Consider the following 26,911-nt stretch of genomic DNA (forward strand, 5'->3'; position numbering starts at 1 on the left):
AATTCTGTGCGATCTATCAGATTACAGCAAATGTATGAATTATGCGCCAGTACAAACAGGTGGTTTAAGGCAAAATGTGGGGTCCCCCCACGAGACCTCCAAATGGGGCACCCTAAGCTCCACCCCAACCTAGGTATGCACGCCCACCAATTTAGACTATGCCCACCACCATACCCCCCGCCCATACACATTTGCTCCACTCTTATTTGTATGCTCCAGTCATAGCTGTCGTCCCACTCATACCTTGACGAGAATCTGAACTCAAGTAAAACGTTGTCACTTTTATTTCGTAAAAACATTGCTACCAATTAATGTACAATGTATTGTATCTAATACATAGCACAGTCAGAATATAATGCAATACTTATTTTATCCTAGAACATACAAACCAAGTAAATATACATAAAGAAGTGATAAAGATAACAAGCTCCAAATCAGAATATAGTGATTGAAGTCAAATATCATAAAATAAATGCTTCTGCTTATCGGTAACACAATATATAGGGTCATTCCGAGTTTGGAGGCAGCCATGGTGCTATTGGCGCCATGGCTGCCTCCAAACCCGGGTCCGGGTAGACGGAATGGGGACTTACCGGGACATTACGACCTATGCGGATCCGGTAAGTCCCCATTTCGTAAACCAGTCCCCATTCCCATTTGAGCCCCCATAGGGCTCAATGGGAATGGGGAAGGAGTTAATAACGGGCCCGCAAATAGCGGGCCCATTATTAGCTCCATTGTCCCTTAACGGGTCCCGCTAAGCGCAGCTGGTTAGACCAGCCGTTCCTGGTGGGACCTGCTAAGGGACCTCGGAATGTGGCGGTAGGGGATTAATGGCACCGGCATCCTTACTGGTGCCATTAACCACTTACCGCCAGGGTCGGAATGACCCCCATAGTCATTATCCCAAATCAGGTATTGGAAATTTGGAATTGCAGGTTTCCAAAAATAAAACAATCTTAATGACATATGTATATTCACATATAAATACAAAGAAAAGGCATCTGTGCATGCCAATCGACAGTGCATAAAAATCAATGGGAAACAAAAAAGGCAATTGAGCAGGGTAAAGAAATAAAAAAAAGGTCTCGTCAGGCTGGTCTCGTCAGGCTAGACAGTGTAACAGCGCATCGATTTAGTGAATAAAGTTCTTTCAATTAGGTGTCACAGTGACAGATCCTTGTACCTGGAGTCCAGAACTATATTTTAAGGAAAGAAACAAGAATGAAATAAATGTGTCTTACCAGCAACATACACCTCATACATTCAACCATCTAGCAAACTGCCCTATAATTTGAAAGTAATCATGCATCTGTATATGAACTGTCTTTTGATATTTTTCCTAACAAATAATAAGATGCACTACTTCATTGTTAAAAATGCTAAGTGAACGTTTGCTAAAAACAAAACTGCTAATTCAAGTAATTTCAACATCAGTTGTAAAATAATTTTTGGGAGAAAAAGGTAACATTACAACTAATCAATACCTCATATCTATGAAACGCTTGGTTACCACACTGGACTGCAGACTGACTGCTTGGTTGGTAAACTTGACTGTCACTGATGAATGCTTAGCTGGCACACTGAACTAGAGCCTGGTGACTGCTTGGCTGGCAAACTGGACTACAGACTCATGACTGCTTGGTTGGCAAACTTGACTGTTGAGTGGTTGGCTGGCAAACTTGACTGTTGATTGCTTGTCTGGCAGACAAACTGGACTACACCAATTACTGCTTTGCTGTCACACTGTAATACACACTCATGGCTGCTTGGCTGGCAAACTTGACTGTTGACTGCTTAGCTGGAAAACCTGATTGTTGACTGCTCGAGTGGCAGACAAACTGAACCACACCAATTACTGCGTTGCTGTCACACTGTACTACAGACCCATGGCTGTCTGGCTGGCAAACCTGACTTTTGACTGACTGGCTGGATACAAGTATGACTAATTGGCTGGCACACTGCACGACAGACTGGCTGCTTGGCTATTGGCTGGTACACTGGGCTGATGACTTCTTGGCTGGCAAACCTGGACTGATGACCTTTGGATGCTTGGCTCGCATATCTGACTGTTCACTGCTTAACTGGCTGACAAACTCGACTACACCAACTATTGCTTTGCTGTCACACAGGACTACATATTGATGACTGATTTGCTGGTAAATGAAAGTTGCGAGTATATGGGCAAAAAACCCCTTTTGTACCGTTAGTCAAGCACTGTGACTATCATTATAGTGTTGTTTGTTAAGCACTTTCATGTTGTAGTCAAGCACACTTTAAGCTCTTCAGATTGCAATTTTGTGTCAACTATGTTTTAATTTTTCCACATGTCATAAACAACACAAGCCCCTAAATTGGATTGTGTAATTTCATGCTCTTTAATTATTTTCCTAGAAATACCACACCAGTCTTTTATTTCGACAGCCCATGATTGTTGTTGGGAAGAAAGTCTTCTGTCACCAAACAGCCAGCAAGGCTCACAATATGCGCAATCCAATTTAATTGAGTAGCATAGCCAATTTTGGGGTACCTTTTTCCCTACCTTTGTTAATGTGTAATAGTATTAATGTGAAAAACACCTCTTCTGTTGGTTTGCAGGGACCATTTTTAAGAATGAATTTCTTTAAAGCGCTATTATGGTCAAAGCTGTCGGGAATGTTTGCTCTATCTGTAGGGAATACATCTGGGAGAGTATAGGAAATTATTTCAACATCACAGTCAGATTCCATTACAGTCACTGTCTCAGTGCCTGCATGTTCATCAACATTTAATGGATCCATGGACATCACGGACATAGCCATGTTTATAGAAGCAGTCAAATCTTGGCCAGCGCAGGATGGTTGCTCTGTTGACACTTCAACTGTAAGCAATATAGCAGTATTTACTAGCGGCAAAGCAGCTATATTTGACCAGAGCAGGTTGGTTGTTCCACTGGCAAGTCAACTGTAGGCAAATTAGCAGTGGTTACTGGAGGCAAAGCAGCTAACATTTGACCAGAGCAGGTTGGTTGTTCTACTGGCACTTACAAATTGGTATGCAAATTAGCAGTAAGTACTGGAGGTAAAGCAGCTAAGTTTAGACCACAGCAGGATGCATGTTCTGCTGACAGAGCCATCTCTGGTTCTTGCTATGCACAAGACAATGCACTGCTTGTAGACTTAAATATAGATTCAATTTTTGGCTTTCTAATCTTACGAGTGTCATCACTATCTATACGTTGCTTCTGAGCACCACTTAAATACTTCCTTGGTTTACTAATTGTCTTACTTTATGAATTTGTAAATGATAGTAGTTAATTTAAATAGTGCTTGCAGTGTCCCTTGCAAGTGATCTCCTTTATTCTGTATCTTTGTTGGCCTAAGTAAGGAGACATATGTGTAATTATTCATGTATATTATACATAACAAGTTGCCAACATTCAAAATAAAGAGTGCAGTATTAATTACAAGCAATATTAAATGTGCAATACAAAAATAAGCACACAACTGTTGTTTTACCTGTGCTAAAGTTTGAAAGGAAAAAGTGTGGCTCTAATTCCTGGTGTTTCATTTTACTGTGACTGAGTGGTCAATATATATATATTTGTATATATATTGACCACTGCAATCCAGTTGCCAAAGGCATTGCACTCAGAGTGTCTGCGGGGCCCCCGTTAAGCCAGTGCATGAGCAAAATGTTTTCCAAGTTCCGATTGACATGTTAACCAATCCAGTGATGAAGGGGTGCGCTGGACTTGAGGTAAGGACATAACAGAAATACATCTGGAAACACGGCACAGAACTGAAAGAGTGGAAAGGGAAGACTGTCATATTTTACTTCACTTCTCAGAAGCAATAGGAGGTTTACTACCACTTTAATAATACCACCCCATATTTGTATAGAAATAATAATGTCAGATATCACTTTTTCATTTAGAGAGATTATTCAAAGACATTGGGCCTCATCGGGACCCTGGCGGCCGTGGAATGAATGGTGCCGGTAAGGGACCAGCACCGTTGTTTCCGGGCCACCTCATTACGAGGTCTGCTGCGGGTCCCGCTCAGGATGCCTGGCCAGACCAGGCGTCCTTAGCAGGACCCGCTAGCAGACCAGGATGCTAACAATGGGCACGTCATTAACGGGCCCATTGTTAGCATCCTCCCCATTCCCATTGAGCCCTAGCGGGCTCAATGGGAATGGTGATTAATTTTTACCGGAGCCCAGAAAAGGGCAATTACCGGGTCCGCCAAGGTTGGCATGACCCGGTTATTGCCATTTTCTGGGCTCCAGTAAAAAATCATTACCAGTGGCAGCCGTGCCCTTACCGCCAGGGTCGTAATGAGGCCCATTGTCTGACCATGTACACAATATAAATAATAAAACATACCTTGGTTTTTAGTCCTTTAAACTATTTTCAGCTATACTAATGAAATAGGTTAATGTTTCAGTACTAAAATGGTGACCAGAGAATGAAGTGGAAATGGAGGAAATTGGACACGACAACACCACTATGGAAACCACAGCTTAAACAACGCATTCTGCAATATTATGGTCACAATTCTCCTATACAGTGTGCTTGACAACTCACAGAGTAGAGAAAAAGATGAATACACAGAGAGAAGGTGAAAAAAGGACTGAGATGGAAAGAGACAAGGTAAGTGAGAAGAGCAGTGTAAAAGAGTAGTGCACGAGAAGCAAGAGACGTGGGAGGAAGTAGTGAAAGGAGGAGTGCAAGGAGAGGGAAATTAGCCCCATATTAGACAATGTGAACCACCTTCCTCTTTACATTTTTGCCGATTAGATTTACCTTGAAATATACTTTCTGCAAGGCGTTGGTCACGTACTCAGTCACAATCCTCCTGTTCAACACAGTAAGTGTCCTTGGTTCCTGTTTCTGCACCTTGAAGGCTGTACAGAGACATAAAGGAAAAACTACTGTAAATAGACTGCTGTACACACTATTGTTTCACACAATAATTTTGTGAAAATACTTTGCAAGCAGCGCAAAGCATTAATTTTGTAATTGTTTATTTATAATGCGCTTTATACCCAGAGGTTTCTAAGCGTGGACCTGGGGATCGAACCTGTGTTACACTGTGTAGTCTTGCTTCCAAAGTGAGCGTGTTGCCCCTGAGCTATCCTCCTGAGATTAATAACACACTGCTTTCATACCAACAAATTAGACACAATACAGACTAAAAACATAAGCTAAAAACATTTTTATGTGGTGGAGGTTTTTACTGTGGAGCTATTATACACAGGATGAGGGACTGCTGGAGTGGGATGGCTGTGAGCTAATAATGCCTGTTGAAGCAACCTTTGAAAATTCTTGTCAGAATTAAAGTGTTTAATCCAAGCGGGTCTGGCTGGGCATGCAGATGGCGCTTGTACGATTGGTGTTGGTCAGAAATAAAATGATTACATCCACAATAAGTCTGCAGGGCAAATGGAGAGCTTGGCAATCAGGCCAGCAGGGTAGAATTGGGAATTCACTTCAGTGCCCCATATATATATAGAGCAAGCATTGCTAAAGCCAATAAGCCTCGCTTTGCAAATGTAAAGGATAACCTTTTTGTTCTGTGGGACTTTATAAAAAAAGGCCCTCTACATTTACACAACTGGCTAATTTGCTTTGCAAAGATCCAATGTGTACAGCAGCATAAGCAATGTAAATGTGCCTCCATTTTATTGTTCGCTTTTAGGTGGCACTAAAGGAACATCTATAATCCAAAACTAATGCATTTTAATACAGCTAGGTGAGAGGTGGGATAAGCGTAGGGACACAAAGCTGGTAGGTGCTTATTTATTTACCCACCCATTCACTGCACTTGGCCATGCTAATGCCTACATCCATTCCCACCCACTTCCTGCCATTCTGCCCGCCAAACACATCCTCCTGGTGTCTCTGTGAACTAGCTTTATCAAGAAGTAACATCAAACGCTGTGCTCAAAGTGCATGACATGGTTATCTCAAACAGGTTATCTGAGAGTTAATGGTTTTATTAGAACTGTACATGTGATGCAGTAAAAACATCTTTAACTTGGTGCACCTTAAGCAACTTGATTTACAAGCAGTGTGCTTTTTCTTCAAGTCCTGTTAAAATGATCATTGGCTTTGCTAAATGTGCATAGGCAATAGATGACCCTTTGCCAGGCACTGCTGTTATGTGTCGAGGTACTCCCACCCTTTTGTAGCTGGTAACATTAATGGCAAGTTAGACATTTGCCAGGCACTGTCAAAATGGGGTATTATTTCATGCTTAGACACAATCCCAAAGTGTTGGCACTGCCAATGATTGCTTGAGTTGAATCCCCCCACTCAGTTTCCAGCTGTAAAATTATTGCTGCAGTACATCTGGTTCTAGGACAAATGTAGGCATAAATCTGTTTTCTGAAGCCGTTCATGGAATAAACCCACTGCAATGTACATTGTTTAAGGCACAATGTTGTGTATGGGAACTAGTGTCAAGCCCGATGGAAGATTCAATTCTCTGTGGGAGATATAGCCTTGGCTCAAGCCAGGGACCCAGTTGCACTGGGGCCTCTGTATGAGGTGAAGGAGCTGACAACTATATTAAAATGAAGGGAGTCAGGCTAATCCGCATTTGGATCGCTGTGGGCTATATACAAGTCTGTCCCATGAACTACACATGCCTCTTCACTCCACTCTCTCTCTGCTTGACTGCATTTGTTTTCTTCCACTATTAACACATGTAGCTAAAAAAGGGTACAAAGTATATAAGGCAAAGTTACAGTATTGTCAGAAAGAAGTGGTATATCTGTGACAGATTATATTATCTGAAGGGAGAGGATTACCTGCAGAGAGGGCAGCAGCCAGAACACACCACAACCAGAGACATTGAAACAGTTTCAACAGTTTTTGGGTTTGTGCAATTATTGCTGGCCCTGGATTTTAGATTTTTCCAGTTACACCAAGCTCCTTTTACAAGTACTCAAAAAAGTGTGTAAAGTGAAAGGCTCCATAAAATGGACAGATGAAATGTACATGTCATTCAAGGAATTGAAATTAGCACTAAGCAACACCGGTATTAGCTACCCCAAATTACAAGAAGCCTGTTTCCTGTTTCCTCCTTGAGGAGCCGGAATGAGACATGGACACAGGGGACTCGTGGTTTTGGCCATAAACCTTTATTGAAACAGAAAAGGGGTTGGAAAATGCCTCAGTGTGCCTACTCTAAAATGTGTTGCCCTACCTAAACCAAATCTAAGGGTCTGTCTGATGTCAAGATATCCTGTGCCCAAAGTACTCTTCTGGCCCTCACTTTCTACAAATCAACTATAAGGTGAAAAGGGAAATGTATTTGGCCCCTTGGATTTCTCTTCACTCTGCTTTATACTTTTAAGTATATCAGATCATTGAGTTTATTTTGATCAACAACACAACTGGTCTGCAAAACAAGTTGGCGGATAGTCTGAATCTTGGTAGGATACCTGGTGTACCCTCCTTCCAGGGTTCTTCTCCTCTTATATGTACATCAGCACAATCTTTGGCTATTCCTAATGTATCCTTCTCAGGACTGCCTCATGTGATGTACTTATACATTGTCCAACTTGACCTTGCCTGGTGTGTTCTCTTGCCAGTACTTTCTTATATGAACACACTTGCAACTTGAGTCTGCCTGGCATACTCTCCTGCCAGGGCGTTTCTCACAGGTACACTGTGCACACTTGCAAACTTGACAGTCTCTTATATTTGTTCTGTTATCTCTCTTTAAGAAATATTGAGGGCGTGATTCACAGAGCGTTTTTCAATGCAATTGTGCCAATATAAAACGCTTCTGTGAATCAGGCCCTGAATCTGAATATTTGCCTTTGGTAACATGGCCGAAATGACCCGGTGTCCCCACTTCTCTTGGGTGGACTCACCAGCTCTTTGTGGTGTGTGTTGGTTCCTCCGCGGAAGGCCTGCAGTGGCTCTTCGTCAGCCCAGTCCCTCTCTCTAAGTTCACTGCCTCTGCTCCGTGGCTTTTGTACTCCTCATGGCTCCCTCTCGCCTGAGTTTCTCTGTGTTCAGGCAGTGCAGAGGCTGCCTTTTGTTACCTGTGAATGCTCAAAAGCCTTCCTTCCTCTTCTGGCATCCTCACAGCGTACCATCTCCTGCAGTCTGTTCTCTCTGGCTTCTTCTGTGAGCTGGTTGGCTCCATGGACCTCGCACCAAACCAGTGGTCCCTCGGTCGACACTGAGAGGACAAGACTTCTACAGCCAGTGTTTCTCTGTCAGCTGGTTCAGCGCTTTAAATGACCAAGCATTAAGAATGCGCTGTAACAAATAGAAAACAGCTTGTGCTTTTGGCCTTCATTGCTCTTCATTACTCGGCTCAGCTTCCTTGTTACAGTACTTTTGTATTGAATGCAAGGGAAGTCAGTTCTTGATGACTTGTTTACAGATTCTGGGAAGATATTCTGATTAGCATTAGAAGGCAAGCCAGTTCTTCATGACTTGCAGAGCTTGGGAACATATTTTCAGTAGTCTTGACCGGCAAGTCAGTTCTTGATAAATTGAATGCAGAGTATCTAAAAGTATTCTCAGTAACCCTCATACGTGTGTGAGGGTAGGTATAACAATATGCCATTAAGCATGGGTAGTGGAGGAGGTAGCCTCAAAAGAAAAAAGGGGGAAACTATGTCACGTCCGATCATGTCATGTCACTCCCCTGAGTGTTGTCTCCCCCCATGTGATCTTCCCTCATATAGCAGCCCCCCAAGGTCAGGATCAGGAAGCAGCTGCCATCACCTGGCCACATGGGGAGAGGTCACTGCTGGGAAAGGATTGATGGGACCATCAGATCCATCACACCTCATTGTAATGTCCAAGTTATGTCTTCAGTACTTAAACAAAAGACATCACAAGGAGACAAGCCTTTGGCTTATTAAAGCAGTCTTTTATACTCAGTAATGCAGGGTCATTTTCCATGTGAGCAGGCACTTGCAGCAGCCATTCAGGAAGCCTTGATCATCATGATAGGCTGCCTAGTGACAGTTTATGTGGAACATGCAATGTTCGCCATATTAGAAAAGTCCAAATCTACACTCACCACCCAACGTGCATCAGGGTATGAGGTCATATTATTGAACACTACAGTTTCTATAGTGCAGTGTCCACCCAGCAACATGTATTGCAGATGCAGTGAAGGAAGGTGACTATCTGCACGACTGTGCTACATACCAGGAAGTGCTGGAGAACATCAGCCACATTAAGTAGGTCCCATTCAAAGGGGAGGAGAAACTGTTAGTTGACAGGTCATTGACAAACGATCAGACTCAGTGTGTAGGCAGACAGGGGAAGCAGTGGCACATAATGAGGAGGGTGAGTTTGAAATGGTTTCCAAGATTAGATTACCAGCTCATTGCTCTGCGCAGGTGACAGAAGCGGTGGCACTAATAACAGCTGTAGGGACGTCAAAAGGGTGCTGTGTCACTATTTATTTGGATTCTGCATATGTCAAATCAACAGTGCATTTTGAATCATCAGGATGGGAAATTTGAGGAACCAAAGGCGATCTCACCCGCTAGTCCTCAGGGACTTGTCATCTAGGTGGCCAGGACACGGCCATCATTTTTGGATCCAGTTCCTAGAGGTGGACCATTGTGGGAGGATCACCTAGGTGAGGGTCTTCGAGGAGTGGGTGTGAGATAGCTGATGGTGAGATGTGGCATCCCCCCTTTTTTGTTCATCTAACCCATCCTATTTTTTTAGGATTTTCCAAAGTCCGATCTCCACTCCCCCTTTTTAAACAAACACTGGGCCAAGGAAGAGGGTGATTGAGAGTAACCTCACTAACTCTCTCACATCGTACTGGACATGTCCCGTTATTCGGGTCAGGCAAAAAAGTCAGGCACTTAACCCTAAGTGCATACACCTGATACCAATTAGCTCTCCTCACATGAATAAAAGGCAACATCCAAAGACACACTCTGAGCAAGGCGGAACACGAGAACTAACAGAACTTCAGGGATGAAAGGCACATCTACGGGAGCGGAGCAATGGACTAAGGGTTGAGAGAATCGGGCGGAAAACCATAAGGCTTCCCTACTGGAGATTGTTGCCTCCTATAGACCACGAAAGATGTGTGGAGAAGGCCAGATCCCACAAGTGAAGATTGCAGTGTGTTTCAAGGGCATCAGCGACCCTCCCGGGTGAAAGAGTTGGGGAGGCGAGGGCAAGCCAGCAGTACTAACCTTGACTCAAAAATCAGAAAATGCTAAACAAGAAAGAAGCACACACAAGTTGCCAAGAGGCTGCAGAGACCATTGTGTGTTAAAGTGAATGAAGTAGCAACATCAAATCACATGTGAAGGTTGCACGCGTATGGATGAGACGTGAAGGAAGGCAGACCTGTGGTTGAACTTTAAAGTAAAATACAGCTGCAAGATCAGTGATACTAAGTAACAGAGTGGCCCAGTGAAAGGAAGTAGCCCATTCGAAAGTCTCTGTGAAAGGTGCATTGTTTGAAGCTAAAGGGCAACCAAACAGCAAGAGTGAAAGTAAATAGTGAACATTGGCCCTCATTACGACCCTGGTGGATTTTTTCCGCCATCGGCGGACTTTTCCGCCATGGCGCAAAGTCCCTTTACGCCATGGCGGATGGCGGACTTACCGCCCCATTCCGAGGTCGGCGGGGCGGTAAGTCCCCATTGACCCATTTACCCTTCCCCATTCCCATTTCGGCCCCATAGGGCTCAATGGGAGTGGGGAAGGTGTTAATTACGCCACCGTACACTACGGTGGCGTAATTAACACCGAGGTCCCATAGCGCCATGGATTTTTACGCCCGCAAAAAGCGGGCGGAAAAATGACCATGGCGCTATGGGAACTCGTAGTTGGCGGTAAGGGGTCGGCGCAGCTAACGCTGGCGCAAACCCCTTAGCGCCAGGGTCCTAATGAGGGCCATTGAGTGGAAGTGGTCCTGCAGTGGTCTATAACGAAAGCCACGCACATTCGAAAGACTTCGACATCTAAAAATTGTCTCAGTCTGATTGAGGGAGACCCGAAGTGTGTTCAGCTTGGGGAAGGGATCCCCCTATCAACTTTGTGTGAACTGTATCATGAGAGGTCTGAGTACGGCAGAGGGAGACCTTTGTGAACATGTTGTTGAAACATTATTTTGAAAGTCAGAGAAAGGAAATTTAAATGTGGAAGGCCAGACGTGCCTCGATCCAAGGTTTTGAACTGTGTTAGAAGCTGAGCCAGAGTGTGTCATACTGCCTACAAGGATCACCTTACCTGGTGAGGCCTAAAGTGAGGAGGAGAGGTGGTTCTGCTACATTATCATTTGAATACTGACTTTTCCTTTTGAATACATTTTCTCCTTTTTACACTTTTGTACAAGAGATAGGGCAGGCATTAGGATGTTGTTAGCATAGGCCATTCTAATTTGACAGACTCCATTAGGACTGTTTTGTTTATCGGTTGATGGTTGAGACTACTCCCATCTTAGTTATAGGGCAGAATATGAGTTTCTCAAATCCCAACATTTTCCATAACGTTTTTACAAATTGTCAGTCTTTTGGCTCACTGATTCAACATGCAGAATTACTTTCCATATTGATTGATGTATTCGGTACAGACTTAATTTCCCAGGGTGATGATGTAACAGAAACAGCAGCAAAAGAAGCAGCGTATTTAACATATGCTACAGAACAGGTTTCCACATTTACCAATATGCCACGGTCCATACAAGTGACTGATCCATACAATGTTCTGTTTATGGCCCTTATAATACAATTGAAAAGACAGGCTCCCAGGAGGAGGAGGATTCATGGACAAAAGGGGATGCTCTTTCTCCCACACAGATTTAATATGGAGACAAAACTTTTCAGGAAAGCCTGTTATGCCAAAATAATTACTTACAATTGCTCTTCAACAAATGCATTACCTCACAAACTTTACCAAAGAAAGCATTGCTGAAGAGATATAGGCAGATTGGTTCTTGACAAATTGTGTGACATGCCAATAATATACAGCTGGAGGTATGCAGTCATTGCATCGACAACCAAACCATCTAACATCAAACCATCACATTTTTTCCATCGAAATACCATTCCATAGAATGGCCATTTCATTGAATAAAATTCAATGGATCCATTGAAATGTAATGTTACGTTTACATAGATTAGGGTTAGGGTTGGGTTAGGGTTAGGGTTGGGGCTAGGGTTAGATTAAGGGTTACATTAGGGTTAGGGTTAGGGCTAGATTAAGGGTTACGTTAGGGTTAGGTTTGAGGTTGGGGCTAGGGTTAGGGTTGGGTCTAGGGATATGGTTAGGGTTGAGGCTAAGGTTAGATTAAGGGTTACATTAAGGTTAGGGTTGGGGCTAGGGTTAGATTAAGGATTGCATTAGGGTAAGGGTTAGGGTTAGATTAAGGGTTACGTTAGGGTTAGGGTTAGGGTTAGGGTTGGGGCTAGCACTGGACAGCTCCTTGTAACGTTTTAACGTTACAAAAAATGCACTGAAATGCTATCTTTTACATGTAAAAGTGCATTTCCATTGAAACCAGTCCATTGTTATTTTCGATGGACTGGTTTAGATGGAAAGGCACATTTCCATGTTAAAGATAGACTGTCGATGCTTTGGCATTAGATACTTCGTTTTCGATGCTTCGGTGTGTCGACCCTTTTTTTTAATTCAATCACTACAAACCCAGCAGGACATACTTTGAAAACAATTAAGGCAACATTATCTCGCCCTTCAGGTCTCTTCAGACATATCCATATTGATAACGTGGCAATGGTTGCAAGGTGTAACACATTTTATTTGATCGTTGTAGTATGTTCTCCCGTTGGATTGGGGCTGCCCCATGCACCCATCTTGATGGTAAATCTACGGAAAAAATCCTTTTCAGAGAGGTGTTCCCATAATGGGGTGCTTGGAAGGTGTTGAGGTCCGACAATGGACCATATGTTTTCAACAACCTTTTTAAAAAAGTAATATCCCTACTGGGCATTAAACATGCATTTTGCTCAGTTTATCATGCTCAAGACAGCGATGTGGTGGAGAGACTCAACAGCCTGCTCAAAGAATACATTGAAAAGGTGCTTTATTGCTTGCCATTGGCACTTTTTTCATTACAAAACCAGTCTGGTTCTTACCATCACTTTATCCCGGATGAGGAGGTGAAGCTCAGAAGAATGTTAATGCTGCTTGCTGTTGCTCGTACGAACACTGATGCACATAGTTCAGCTGCAGTATTGGGAAGGATATCTCACAGAGTTTACCAACACTCTGAAGTTTAAATCTCTGCAGAAGGTACCCCATCGAATATGGTTGGCATCCTCCTCAACTGACCGGCCAACGGCGTAAGAGGAAGAGACTTTGTTGGGGAACTCTCGCTGTATCCAGGGGATACAATATATATGTAAACACATTCACAAGGAAAGGGCGAGATCCAAGGTTTGTCGGCCCATTGAAGCAGTAATGAATTTTTAGTTGAACACTTCTATGGTAACTTAATGAATACTGTCTCATATAACACATTCACCAGGAAATGGCAAGATCCAAGGTTTGTCGGCCCATTGAAGCAATTATGAATTTTTAGTTGAAAATTTCTATAGTAACTTGGTGAATACTTCCGTTACTTTATTTTGACAGGAACAGTTTTAACTCTTAAATGAGTGGCTTTTTGAACTAGTCACACCTGCCCCCCACCACCAATTTGTAGCACATGAGCCCTTTAGCTCAGTCATCGATACCAAAAGGTGAGTGAAAGCCACCAATTGAAAGGTTACATTTTTAACTATTCTTGGATCATAATATTTGTGTCATCATTAAAGGCAGGTCAAGTCAGTAACTACTAACACGCTTCAGCGAGAGGGTTTCCTTTCATTGCAGTTTTTATGAAGAAGTATTTACTCATATTTCAAATTTCTTTTGTTGTAAAATTAGAACAATATAGTTTGTTTTTTTAAACAGTTTTATTAGATTATTCAAAGAAACAATACAAACCAAACTTTGCAGTGCATGAGTTAACATTTCAATTTATACATCGCATAAATGTGTTCGCTGCTTCCCTTATCCCACCCCCCATTTTGAGCCTATCCCTTCTCACTTTCTGTTCCTGCATCCTGTGATAGGGTATCTCATTCTGTGGGTTCCATTGGGTCTCTTATTGACCAAAATAACTCTGCTACTAACGATTTCCAGGCCATCGGGGTCTCTGTCTCCTCCTCCCCGCCAGCACTGCTCGCTTCTTGCCACACCATGGTTTCTGCCTCCGCCCATTTCTGCAAATCCTTCCACCATACCTCTAGTCGTGGTTTGTGGCATGCTTTCCACCCCATGGCAATCCTCCTCTTTGCAAGCGCATATGCCAGGTCCTTCAGTTTGCTCACATGCTTGAGCTTGCGTGGTTTAGGGAACCCCCCCCCCCACAACAAGCAGGCCCACACTGTATCGACAACCCCATTTTCTGCTAGTTTGTGTGTCACTTCGCTCCAGAAGCGCTCGATTACCGGGCATGACCAAAACATATGCACCAGACCCTCATTCTCCTCATCACATTTAGGACATGCTTGCCGTCCTGCATCTTTAAACCTAGATATCCTCTGGGGTGTCATATACGCCCTATGCGTGATATACAGTTGCATCTGCTGTAGTCTTGCATTCCTCAACACCTTCTTATTGTACCCTTGGGCTCGCTCCCACATCCCATCTTCAATCGGGGCCCCCACTTCCGCCTCCCAGTCTTGTCTCAATTGTATTACCTCCTTTCCTACTTTAAACATCATCATCTCATATATTCTAGATATCTCATGTCCCCCCCTCTGCTATGTCATATATTACATCTATGGTAGCATCTGGTTCTTCCTCCAACACCACTTCAGGCCATGTTTTCTTAATTCTCTGCACCACTCTGTGGTACGTGATATACTGGCCAGCATGCAACCCGGTCTCCTCCCCCAACACCGCAAAATCTATTATAGTCCCCTCTTGCCAAATATCACCCATTGTTGCTATCCCAACCGGTTCCCAGTGGTTTCTGATTATCATTCTTAGTTGCTTCTCTCCACCCACCAGTGCAACTAGGGGTACTTGCGGGGAACACGGGGATGGGTTCTCCATCATCTGGCATGCCCTACACCACATCTTCCATCCAAGTACCATCATCTTTGGGCACCCTTCCATTTGCATCTTGGGCAGCCACATAATCTCTCTTAAATAAAATGGGGCACAATCCTGTCCAAACAACCTTGATTCAGAGGTCACCTCCTCTGAGAGCCATTTATCAACATATTGCAGTTGGCTTGCTACATAATAAACTTCATAATTGGGCAGTTTTATCCCCCCTCTCATAGAAATTCTGCAGCTTCCAGAGGGCTGCCCTGTTCCGTGTGCCATGCCACAGGAAAACTCTGCACATACTGTCCAGTCTAGTGAAGAACTTCTTTGGTATCCAGTGCGGTATATTCCCAAAGTAGTGCAGGAGCCTAGGTAGGACCACCATCTTCAGCATTGCCCCACGTCCCATCATTGCTAAAGGAAGTTTCACCCAGAACCTCATGCAATTTTCAATTTTCTTAATGGCCACCTCTGTGTTGCTCTTATGCTAATCTGCCACCGTGTGGCATATATCTACCCTCAAATAGCGAAAAGCGCTTACCTCCCAAGGTATCTATCACACTGGTAGTTGTTTCAACTGGATCCCTTTATATCCACCCAATGGGAAAATGCTAGATTTCTGAGGGTTCACAGCTATACCAGACAGCCCTGCATATCTTTCCATCACTTCCAATATGTATTGGAGATTTTCTTCCGGGTGTCACAAGTACAACAGCATGTCATCCGCATATAGAGAGATCAGATGCCATTCCCCTCCCACAGCAATGCCTATCGTATCATATTGTTGTCTCAAGTATATCGCTAGGGGTTCCAAAGCCAGAATATAGAGCATAGGAGACCAAGGACATCCTTGTCTGGTACCCCTACGGGTTTGCCATCTTTCCGATATCACTGCTCCTGTTTTGATTCTAGCAAGTGGTTCGCTATATAACATTTTTGCCCACTGTAGATACCCAGGCCCCATCCCATAACCAGCCATGGCCGCCAACAGCCATGGCCATTTGACAGAGTCGAAGACCTTTATTGCATCCAGTGACACAATTGCCAACTCCCCTTCGTTTTCGTTTCCATATTCAATAACTCGATAGAGTTGTCTGTGATTATTAGATATGTTCCTATTCGGGACATAGCCCGTCTGGTTGGGATGTATCAGTTTACCAATAACCCTCCGCAGTCTGTTTGCCAAAACGGCCGTCAATATTTTGCTGTCTTGATTTAACATTGACAGGGGTCTATACGAACCGCAGCTGTGCTCCGGCTTATTAGGCTTGGGCAGCGGTATTATGATTGCTTCTCTAAGTGAGACTGGCAGTCTACCCAGCTCGAATGCTTCGTTCAACATATCTAACAGTGGGGGGAGCACTTCTTCTTTGAATACTTTACTTGGAAGTCCATCCGCCCCCAGAGTCTTACTGGTGGGCAACTGTCTCACCAACTCTTCTATCTCTTCTAAAATAATTGGTGGATCCAGCTCCTCTCTTTCTTCAGCACTGATCTGTGGCAATACTATATCCTCCAGTGTTTCTACTATCGCCGCGCAATTGCTCTCCCCTTCATCCCCATTTAGTAGCCTGTAATAGTCTGCAAACTCCTGATTAACTCCCTCTTGGGTATCAACTACACTACCATCTTCTCTCGTTATTGTTCTAATCACGAGTCTGGGGGTTTCACTTTTATATAGCCACACCAAGATCCTTCCCAGTTTGTCCTCTCCCGCATGCTGTTTCTCTAAATATTTTTTGTAATTAAGGTTACACAGTCTTTCCCATTGTTCCACACATTTTTGCTGCAACCTAAATATCAGGTCGGTGTCTTCCTTAGTATTATTTCCTCCTCTCAATGCCCTTTCGAATTCGTCCTCCATTTCTTGTAGGTCAGCCAGGATCCCTCCCTGCAATCCTTTAGATTTCGTTATAGCTACCCATCTTATCACAACTTTGAAGGCTTCCCACAACGTACCTGCCGATTCCACACTGCCAGTATTCGTTTCAAAGTAATTAACAATCTCATCCCTCATGTCTTCCCTAAAAAGGGGGCCTCTTAGTGATTCTGCTCTGAGGCGCCATGTCGGAATCCTTGCCCTTGGGGGTCGGTATTGCCACTCAAGGATCAAGGGCGAGTGGTCCGAGAGGACCCTCGCTTTATATTCTGCTTGCGTGATCTCCGTCAGTACATCTGGCATGACAAAAACATAGTCCAACCTAGTATGTAACTGCTGCGGGGCAGAATAATGCAAGTATTGCCTCTCATGGGGCTGTTGTGTCCTCCACACATCTCCGAACCCAAAGTCATTCAACAGCGTAACGCCTTAGCGGCTGGGGCGGGACTATCAATTTTCCCATCCGATCTATCAACCGTAGGGTTTAGTATGCAATTTAAGTCTCCTCCCCAGATCACCGCACTCCCCACACACATGCCAAGGTTGTTGTATAGTGTTCTAAAATATGCCCCTGTATTTTGGTTCGGGGCATACGTATTTACAATACTTATCTCCCTGTTTTCCACCATTCCCCTCATTATGACCATCCTCCCATCAGTCTCAACTATCGTCTGTACCAGCTGAAACGGGGCAAGTGGCACCACACCGATAAGTACCCCTCTTGCATAAGCTGAATATGATGAGCCCGCTACAGTTCCCTTCCATTTCTTCCCAATCATCTCCATCCTGTCCCGCGTCAGGGGAGTGTCCTGCAACAGGGCTATGTCTATCTTTTGTCTACGCAGGTATAACATAACCTTGTTCCTTTTTAAGAAGCTATTGAGCCCCCTGACGTTCCAAGTAATTATTTTAAGGTCCCCCATGGCCTATTAAACTCCCACCCCTCCACCCATCAGTGCAGTCCATATCCAAGTTTAATCCCTTTATGTATAGGCTTGTTTCCCAACTAAAAATCCCCTTAACTAAAAACACGTCAAACACCCCAACTCCCCTCCCTCACACCTCCTTTCCCTGCCCTAACAATACCCTCCCCAACTGTTGCCCAGCTCCATCCCTGGATCTCAGGCAACCCCACATCTAGCCCTTTCTGGCAATAGCCTGTACTCGCAGCTCAGCAGGGTAAAGTCGCCCTAGTGGCTGCCCTACTACTATTTCTCAGGGGTAGGGTGCCATCATCCTTCTGCTCCAGTTTGCTTCAGATTCACCATGTTCCATGCTACCCAGTTTAAACGTATACATCATGCTCTATAATCCAGTCCAACAAATGCAGCAAGTCCCAGGGTAGTACAATACAACTATCTATGCATAGTCTCCTTCGGGACTCCTCCCCCTTTTATAATTTCATCATAAATGAAAATGCCCATCACTTATCGTGCTCCTCATGCTTCTGTTCCCCTTCTCGCTCTGGACAGCCCTGCAAGTCCATCTGTAACGCTCACCTGATTCCCACGGAGGCGCTGATCCCGGCTGGGCTGCTATCGTTTCTTCAATTGAGAAGCGTAGTGCTCGGACGACTCTCAGGACTGGGCTTCCTCTTATCGAATGTCTGACTTGCAGGGTAAGTTTTCTGCAGGTGGAAGAAAAAGGGTTAATCACCGTTTGATGGGATTCCTTCTCCCACCAATCGCCAGTTTCTCCCACAGCCTAGCTGCCTACTTGTCTCGGCGAGCTCTCACCTTAGGCGTATAAATGCTGAGCTCTCCATCCTGCGTCTGGTGCAGGGCTGTGTGGATTCCAGTTACGTCACTGGATGAGTTCAGTGTTGAGGCTCAAGTCTTTTGCGGCCTTAGTTGTGGCACTGGTGCTGGGATGCCGAAGAGAGATGCCGCCGTTACTGCACGAGCGGATGCCTGTAAGTATACTGTAGTCTTTAGGCTTTAAAAGATGGGCACCTAAATAATGTCCCTTTTCCTTTGTTTCAGGCCTCGGGATGCTGTGGGCGTAGTTTTCCGTTGCCGCTGCACGTGGCGATGCACGTAAGTATAATGTTCGTTGGCCGCTTTTAATGGCACCTCTAATAATGTCCTTTTTCTAGTTTTCAGGTGCCGGGATGCTGCGGGCTTTATATCCGTTGCCACTGCACGTAAGTATAATGATCGTTGGCCGCTTTCAATGGCACCTCTAATAATGTCCTTTTTCTAGTTTTCAGGTGCCGGGATGCTGCGGTTGATGCGGCCGCTTCTGCGCGTGCAAAAACTGGTAACTTAAGATGAATGCGACTGCCTTCACCCGAACCACTTTTTAATGATGTCCTTTGCCTTTCAGGTGCAGAGAAGCTGCCGAAGAGAAGGCCGCGGTTAGCTCAGTTGCAATCACGGATGGATCAGGTAAGCGGGCGCGGCTGCGAGCGAGTTGCACTTTTCTAACCTTATGTTTATTCTTTGCAGGTTTTGCCGGTGACTGGATTCCGGGATCTGGTAAGTATTGTCCTGTGTGTTTCTTCATCCACAGGTTGCTGCGCGGAAGCTGAAGATGACTCTGGACCTGGAATGCAGGAGCCGACTCGGTGAGGGTCCTGCTGCTGCTGCAGAGTAACGCGAAGCACGTGTTTTCCATCGGGCGTGGTTTAAATAGCAGAGAAGTGCTTCCAGTGTGTGTTCTTCCATCGGTTCCACCCAGGTAAGAAAAGAGTTCCTGAATGGAGGGAATAGTTCCTCCCAGCCCTGATGGCTGGGGACTTCAACCAGACTGGATTGTTCTGGGTAAATATGCAGCATGGTCTGCCTCAGGTAAGTCCACCCAAGCATTATTACACTGTTTATCAATATGAGCCCGGCGCCTATGGCGCCGGGACTGAAACCCTTCCTGAGCCTGGCGCCAAAGGCGCCAGAACACGGTCCAAAGGGCCCCTGTAGGGGTCTGCTGGGTCTGGAGTAGTGGAAGACGGGTCTGCTTCCGAGGGCGCTGGGCCAGTCCTGGCCCCTCGGGAGTAGCGCCCATGACAGCACCCCCCCTCAAGGCCCCACCCAAACTTGTCCTCCCCGGGGGTTTTGGTTTATCGGGAAAGGTTCGGTGAAATTTCTGGACTAGACGAGGAGCATGGACGTGGTCATAGGGTTCCCATGACCTTTCCTGAGGTCCGTAGCCTTTCCAGTCGATTAGGTAGAATAGCTTTGATCTGATGATTTTAGAGTCCAAAATGTCTTTTACTTCAAATTTGGTCTCCCCATTCACTTGAATGGGCTCTGGAGGATTGGTCAATCTGGTTCCAGGTTGCATGGGTTTCAAAAGAGATACGTGAAATACAGGATGTATTCTCATATGGGTTGGCAATTCTAATTTAACGGCCACTGGATTAATTATGGCCGTAATTGGATATGGTCCCAGGTATTTGGGGTTGAAGGTGCGAGGCCCTTTAAGCGATAAATGTTTGGTGGACAGCCAGACTTGATCCCCAACCTGGTATTGAGGGGCATTGCTTCGATGTTGATCTGCTCCTTTTTTGTACCTCTCTTTAGCTTGTTGTAGATGTGCAGCTGCTTTCTTAAAAGCTTGGGTAATAACGGTGTGCAATTGATCCACGGCGGGTGTTCCAAGATCTTGAGGTGGATCAAGGTTGGAGGTTCGAGGATGAATCCCATACAAGATGTAGAAGGGACTCTTCCCGGTACCCGAATGAACTGAATTGTTGTAAGCATATTCAGCTATCCAAAGGATGTCCTTCCAGTTACTCTCCGACTGTTGTAGCAGGCATCGTAAATATTGCTCGAGAGTCTGGTTTGTTCTCTCGGTTTGCCCGTCGGTCTGGGGATGATGGCTGGTCGAAAGTCTTACATCAATTTGAGCTAATCGACAACAGCTATGCCAAAAGTTGGAAATAAACTGGCTCCCCCTATCTGAGATTAGTACTGACGGGAAGCCGTGTAGCCGGACGATGTTTTCAAGAAATACTTTGGCTAGGACTGATGCTGAAGGTAAGCCTTTTAGCGGAATGAAGTGGGCCATTTTAGAAAACAGGTCCACAATAACAAGAATGGTGTTGTACCCGGAACAGGAGGGTAAGTCTGTGATGAAGTCCATGGAAAGGGTATGCCAGGGACACTGTGGGATGTCTAATGGTTGCAGAAGACCAGCCGGCCTCTTTTCTGACCCTTGTTTTGAGCGCACACACCGCAGGACATCACAAATTCCTTTATGTCTTTTCTCCACGAAGGCCACCAGAAGTGTCTCTTCACCTTTTCTGTGGTTTTGGCAATGCCAGGGTGACCCTCAATTAATGAATCATGATAGCAGGAGATTACCTGTCTTTGTAAATCGGTGTGTGGTAGGAACAATCGTCCTTGGAAATAAGGCAAGTCATTGCTTACGGTGAAATCTTTTCCTTTTTGTAACCAGTTCAGTAAGTCTGGTGAGTTTACAAGTTGTTTAGTTTTTTCTTCAATATCCTCAATGGATTGTGAAAAAATCAGACCCACGATCCTTTGTTCAGGAATTATTGGTACAGGTTCTGGATTGGCAACGTTATCTCCCATTCCAATTCGGGAAAGAGCATCCGCTATGCCGTTCTTGTTGCCGGGGCGATAAGTGATCACGAAGTCAAATTCAGCAAAGAATAGAGCCCAGCGAAGCTGTCTGGAGGATTGAGCCTTGGCGGTTTTCAGATACTGCAGATTTCGATGATCCGTGATCACTGTGACGGTGTGTCTGGCCCCGAGGAGATAATGCCGCCATGCCTTAAAGGCTGATTTAATCGCTAGAAGCTCTTTGTCTGTGATGGTGTAATTGATCTCAGGCGCCGAGAACTTCCGAGACCAGAATGCCACAGGATGCAGTTGGTTAGTCTCTGGATCTCTTTGTGATAGGACTGCTCCCATTGCTAAGCTGGAGGCGTCGGTTTCAACGATGTAAGGGAGGTCCGGGCGTGGGTGTTTCAGTATTGGCGCCGAGGTGAATTTAGCCTTTAGCTCTTGGATGGCGTGTTCTGCTTCTGCGGACCATTCAAAGCGTTTATTTTTTCTTAAGAGGGCAGTGATGGGTTGTACCACTCATGAAAACTCTGGAATAAATCTACGGTAAAAATTGGCAAAGCCTAGCATGCTTTGAACGCCTTTCACGGAAGTAGGAGACGGCCATTTGAGGATAGCGTCTACTTTTCTCGAGTCCATGTGGACTCCTTTGGGTGTCAGAATAAATCCCAAAAATTCGACCTCAGTGACATGAAAAACATATTTTTCGAGCTTGGCAAAAAGTTTATGTTGGCAAAGTTTTTCAAGGACCTCCCTAACATGATTTCGATGGTCAGCTTCTGAAGATGAGTACACAAGAATGTCATCTATGTGGACGACAACACAGACATCAATGAGCTCTCTGAGGACATCATTCATAAAATATTGGAAGGCGGCCGGTGCATTGCATAGTCCAAAGGGCATCCCTTGGTATTCAAATAGCCCATACTTAGTGCGAAAGGCCGTCTTCCATTCATCTCCTTCCTTGACCCGTACCAAGTGATAAGCTCCCCGGAGATCAAGCTTAGTATAAATACAGGCGTTTTTTACCTGGTCAAGGAGTTCCAGGATCAGAGGTAAGGGGTACCGTTTTTTTACTGTTATCTGGTTCAGAGCACGATAATCTATACAGGTTCTGAGGTCACCTTCTTTTTTTGGTACGAAGAACAGAGCCGAGGATGCAGGGGACTTCGACGGACGGATAAAGCCATTGGCCAGGTACTGGTCTAAATACTGTCGCAGATGAAGGTTCTCAGGCTCGGTAAGGGCGTAAATCCTACTGCAAGGGGGAGTTGCACCGGGTAGCAAATCTATCTGACAATCGTATGATCTGTGGGGTGGCAAGGTGTTAGCCTGTTCCTTTTGAAAAACATCTTGGAACTCTCGAAAATCTAGAGGTAATTGTGGACCGTCAGCTGTTACTGACGCTAGGCCAATGTTGGGTCGTGGATAACAAGTTGGTGTGCACTCTGGGAACTTTATCGTCTTTGCTCGCCAATCAATCTGAGGATTGTGTTTCTCCAACCAAGGAATCCCTAGAATTACTTGGAATTGAGGAGCCTTGATCACGTCAAACACAATTACCTCCTGATGCCCGTCTTGGCCTAGTATCATCACTTCAGTAGTGGTATGGGTCACTGGTCCGGAGGCGATTTCCGTCCCATCCACCGTGGTAATGACATCTTTAACCACCTTTGGACAAAGAGGTAAGTGCATCCTGGAAGCCAATTGGTGGTCCACATAATTTCCAACTGCTCCGCTATCAATATATGCCTTAATTGCATGCAAACGATCCGGTTGCTCTGGGTTTACGAGGACCATTGGCATTATGAAGTGCGAGGTCAAAGAACTGGTTTTTACGCTCGGCAAGCGGACCTCTACACTTGTCGGGCGAGGTTGTTTCCCGGCTCAGGCTTTTCAGAACTCTTATCAGAAGCTCCCACTGTCTTCTTAGGTGGTTTCACCGGGCAATCTCGAAGAAAATGTCCTGAATTTCCACAATAGAGACATAGTTGCATTTGTCGTCTCCTGTCGCGTTCTTTCTGGGTTAGGGGACCCTTTGCAACCCCAATTTGCATAGGTTCGACGGCTTCAACTCCTTTGGTGTGACTTTGAGGCTTAGGGAACACTCGTGTTTCAAACCTGGATCGATCCGCCTTTCTGTTTTGTAGTCTGTGATCCAATTGGACCACCAAATCAATGTACTCTGAACAATCCTGAGGAGGATTCACTACCTGGGCAAGGACGTCTTTGAGTTCGCCACGCAAACCCCTGTGAAAAAGCGTGATTCTTTTGTCCTCAGGCCATCTGGTTTCCACAATTAGCCTATTGAATGATGCAATGCAGGCCAAAAGATCTTGATTGCCCTGTCGTAGGGAAAGGAGTTCGTTGTCCAGGGCCTGCCCCTGGGAATGCCTTGCAAAAAGTCTTTCCATATTTGCCTGGAAGGTCGGGAAATCACAAAGGATCAGGTCTTCCTGTGTAACCAGAGGGATCGACCAATCAGCGGCACTGCCACTAAGATACGAAAGCACAAAGGCTACCTTAGTCTGGTCAGTCAGAAAGGCTGCAGGTCTACAAAGAAAGTGCAATCGGCATTGATTTATAAACACCGCAAACCTTTTAGGGTCACCAGAGAAGCGTTCAGGCGGTGCCAATGGCACATTTCCGGGTAGGTTGATTTGAACAGGATTGGCTGAAGCCACTGGGATATAGCTCCCTCCTGAATTAGGTAGCGGGCTTTGCCCCGCTTGTGTCTGTAATAACTGTCTGGCGAGATCATCAGTTCGTTCTTTTGATATTATCAATTCCCTCCTAAGGGCATTCGTTTCCTGGCAGGCAGCATGAACTTCAGCTCTTAATTCCCCTAATAACTTGGCCAGTTGGTCTGTGTCGGAAGTTTCCATAGCGCCTGGGTAGGAGGTTATTGGTGGGCTTCGCGTTCTGTAACGCTCACCTGATTCCCACGGAGTCGCTGATCCCGGCTGGGCTGCTATTGTTTCTTCAATTGAGAAGCGTAGAGCTCGGACGACTCTCAGGACTCAGCGTCCTCTTATCGAATGTCTGACTTGCAGGGTAAGTTTTCTGCAGGTGGAAGAAAAAGGGTTAATCACTGTTTGATGGGATTCCTTCTCCCACCAATCGCCAGTTTCTCCCACAGCCTAGCTTTCTACTTGTCTCGGCGAGCTCTCACCTTAGGCGTATAAATGCTGAGCTCTCCATCCTGCGTCTGGTGCAGGGGTGCGTGGATTCCAGTTACGTCACTGGATGAGTTCAGTGTTGAGGCTCAAGTCTTTTGCGGCCTTAGTTGTGGCACTGGTGCTGGGATGCCAAAGAGCGATGCCGCCGTTACTGCATGAGCGGATGCCTGTAAGTATACTGTAGTCTTTAGGCTTTAAAAGATGGGCACCTCAATAATGTCCCTTTTCCTTTGTTTCAGGCCTCGGGATGCCGTGGGCTTTATATCTGTTGCCACTGCACGTGCCGATGCACGTAAGTATAATGTTCGTTGGCCGCTTTTAATGGCACCTCTAATAATGTCCTTTTCTAGTTTTCAGGTGCCGGGATGCTGCAGGCTTTATATCCGTTGCCATTGCATGTGCCGATGCACGTAAGTATAATGATCGTTGGCCGCTTTTAATGGCACCTCTAATAATGTCCTTTTTCTAGTTTTCAGGTGCCGGGATGCTGCGGTTGATGCGGCCGCTTCTGCGCGTGCAAAAACTGGTAAGTTAAGATGAATGCGACTGCCTTCACCCGAACCCCTTTTTAATTATGTCCTTTGCCTTTCAGGTGCAGAGAAGCTGCCGAAGAGAAGGCCGCGGTTAGCTCCGTTGCAATCACGGATGGATCAGGTAAGCGGGCGCGGCTGCGAGCGAGTTGCACTTTTCTAACCTTATGTTTATTCTTTGCAGGTTTTGCCGATGACTGGATTCCGGGATCTGGTAAGTATTGTTCTGTGTCTTTCTTCATCCACAGGTTGCTGCGCGGAAGCTGAAGATGACTCTGGACCTGAAATGCAGAAGCCGACTCGGTGAGCGTCCTGCTGCTGCTGCAGAATAACGCGAAGCACGTGTTTTCCATCGGGCGTGGTTGAAATAGCAGAGAAGTGCTTCCAGTGTGTGTTCTTCCACCGGTTCCACCCAGGTAAGAAAAGAGTTCCTGAATGGAGGAATAGTTCCTCCCAGCCCTGATGGCTGGGGACTTCAACCAGACTGGATTGTTCTGGGTAAATATGCAGCATGGTCTGCCTCAGGTAAGTCCACCCAAGCATTATTACACTGTTTATCAATATGGCGCCGGGACTGAAACCCTTCATGAGCCTGGCACCAAAGGTGCCAGGACACGGTCCAAAGGGCCCCTGTAGGGGTCTGTTGGGTCCGGAGTAGTGGAAGACGGGTCTGCTTCCGAGGGCGCTTGCCCAGTCCTGGCCCCTCGGGAGTAGCGCCCATGACACCATCCATGCTGCCGCTTCCTCTGGAGAGTCGAAAAAAAACGCTTTGCTTTTATGCAGGACTTTAAGCTTCGCAGGATACATTAACATATACTTATTTCCAGCTGTGCGCAGCCTCCTCTTGACTGCCACATAGATATAATGCTGCCTCTGCACGAGCATGGTGTAATCAGGATACACTGTGACGGTGGCAGATGCTCTTTCTATCGTTCCTCCTTTGCGAAAATACTCCAGAATTTTCTCTCTGTCATTATAGTTCAGGATCTTTGCAATTATTGCACTGGAGGAGCCCCAGGCCGCGGCCTCCTCATCAAGGCCCTGTGCACTCGCACAACAATAAATCCCTGTGAAAGTTTGTCAGCCCCTATCTCTTGCAGGATCATATTTTCTACATAGTCCGTGGGGTCCTGACCTTCTTCCCCTTCAGGCAGGCCGACCACACGAATGTTGTTACGTCTCCACCTTCCCTCTGCTTCTTCCGCTCGGTTCTCAAGGTTAGCTAGTTGCTGCTTCAATATATGAACCTCCTTTGTGTTGCTTGCGCTGGTTTCTGTATTGGTTTTCATCGCACTCTCCAGAACACTCAGTCTTTCCGCAAGCGCTGTGACATCTTGTCGCAGTAGGGCAACTTCTATTCAAACCGCTTCTATTTTGGCCTCCAATGCAGTCTGTAGGTCCGCCATTGTTATTCCCCATGACGACTTCAGCTCCGTTATAGCTGCTAGGATCTGATGGTTTTCCTTTGTCAGGGTATCTCCCTCCAGCGCAAATGCTGCGCTCTGCGCCGATGCAACAGGGGTCTGCTAGATCTTAGCAAAGACATCCATTTTGGGTTGTTTGGCCTTGGGCTTAGCCCCTCTCGCTGTCATCGTTCTATCTTGCCTGTATGTCTAGGTCTAGTGTTGTAGCAACGTACCAGTTGAGTTAGTTGTGAACCCACGAGGATAACTGGAGCTTGACAGCATTATCGTCCGAGAACTACAGTGGGTAGTACTATGCGTCGAGCTGTGTTTCAAAAG

The 26,911-nt window shown here is 45.5% G+C and overlaps 1 long non-coding RNA gene across 1 annotated transcript in view; it reads right to left on the reverse strand.

Annotated features, from left to right (window-relative positions):
- Positions 1-878: 878 nt before the first annotated feature.
- LOC138569049 (uncharacterized) overlaps positions 879-26,911 on the reverse strand; it is a 170,592-nt gene continuing 144,559 nt past the window's right edge. The window contains exons 2-3 of the long non-coding RNA XR_011303083.1: positions 4,787-4,887; positions 879-1,199 (exon numbers count right to left, since the gene is read on the reverse strand). This is a non-coding gene — a long non-coding RNA (uncharacterized lncRNA). The remainder of the gene's footprint in view (positions 1,200-4,786; positions 4,888-26,911) is intronic.

This window comes from Ambystoma mexicanum, chromosome 2q, assembly GCF_040938575.1.
Source record: "Ambystoma mexicanum isolate Mex_15411 chromosome 2q, UKY_AmexF1_1, whole genome shotgun sequence".
NCBI lineage: Eukaryota > Metazoa > Chordata > Amphibia > Caudata > Ambystomatidae > Ambystoma > Ambystoma mexicanum.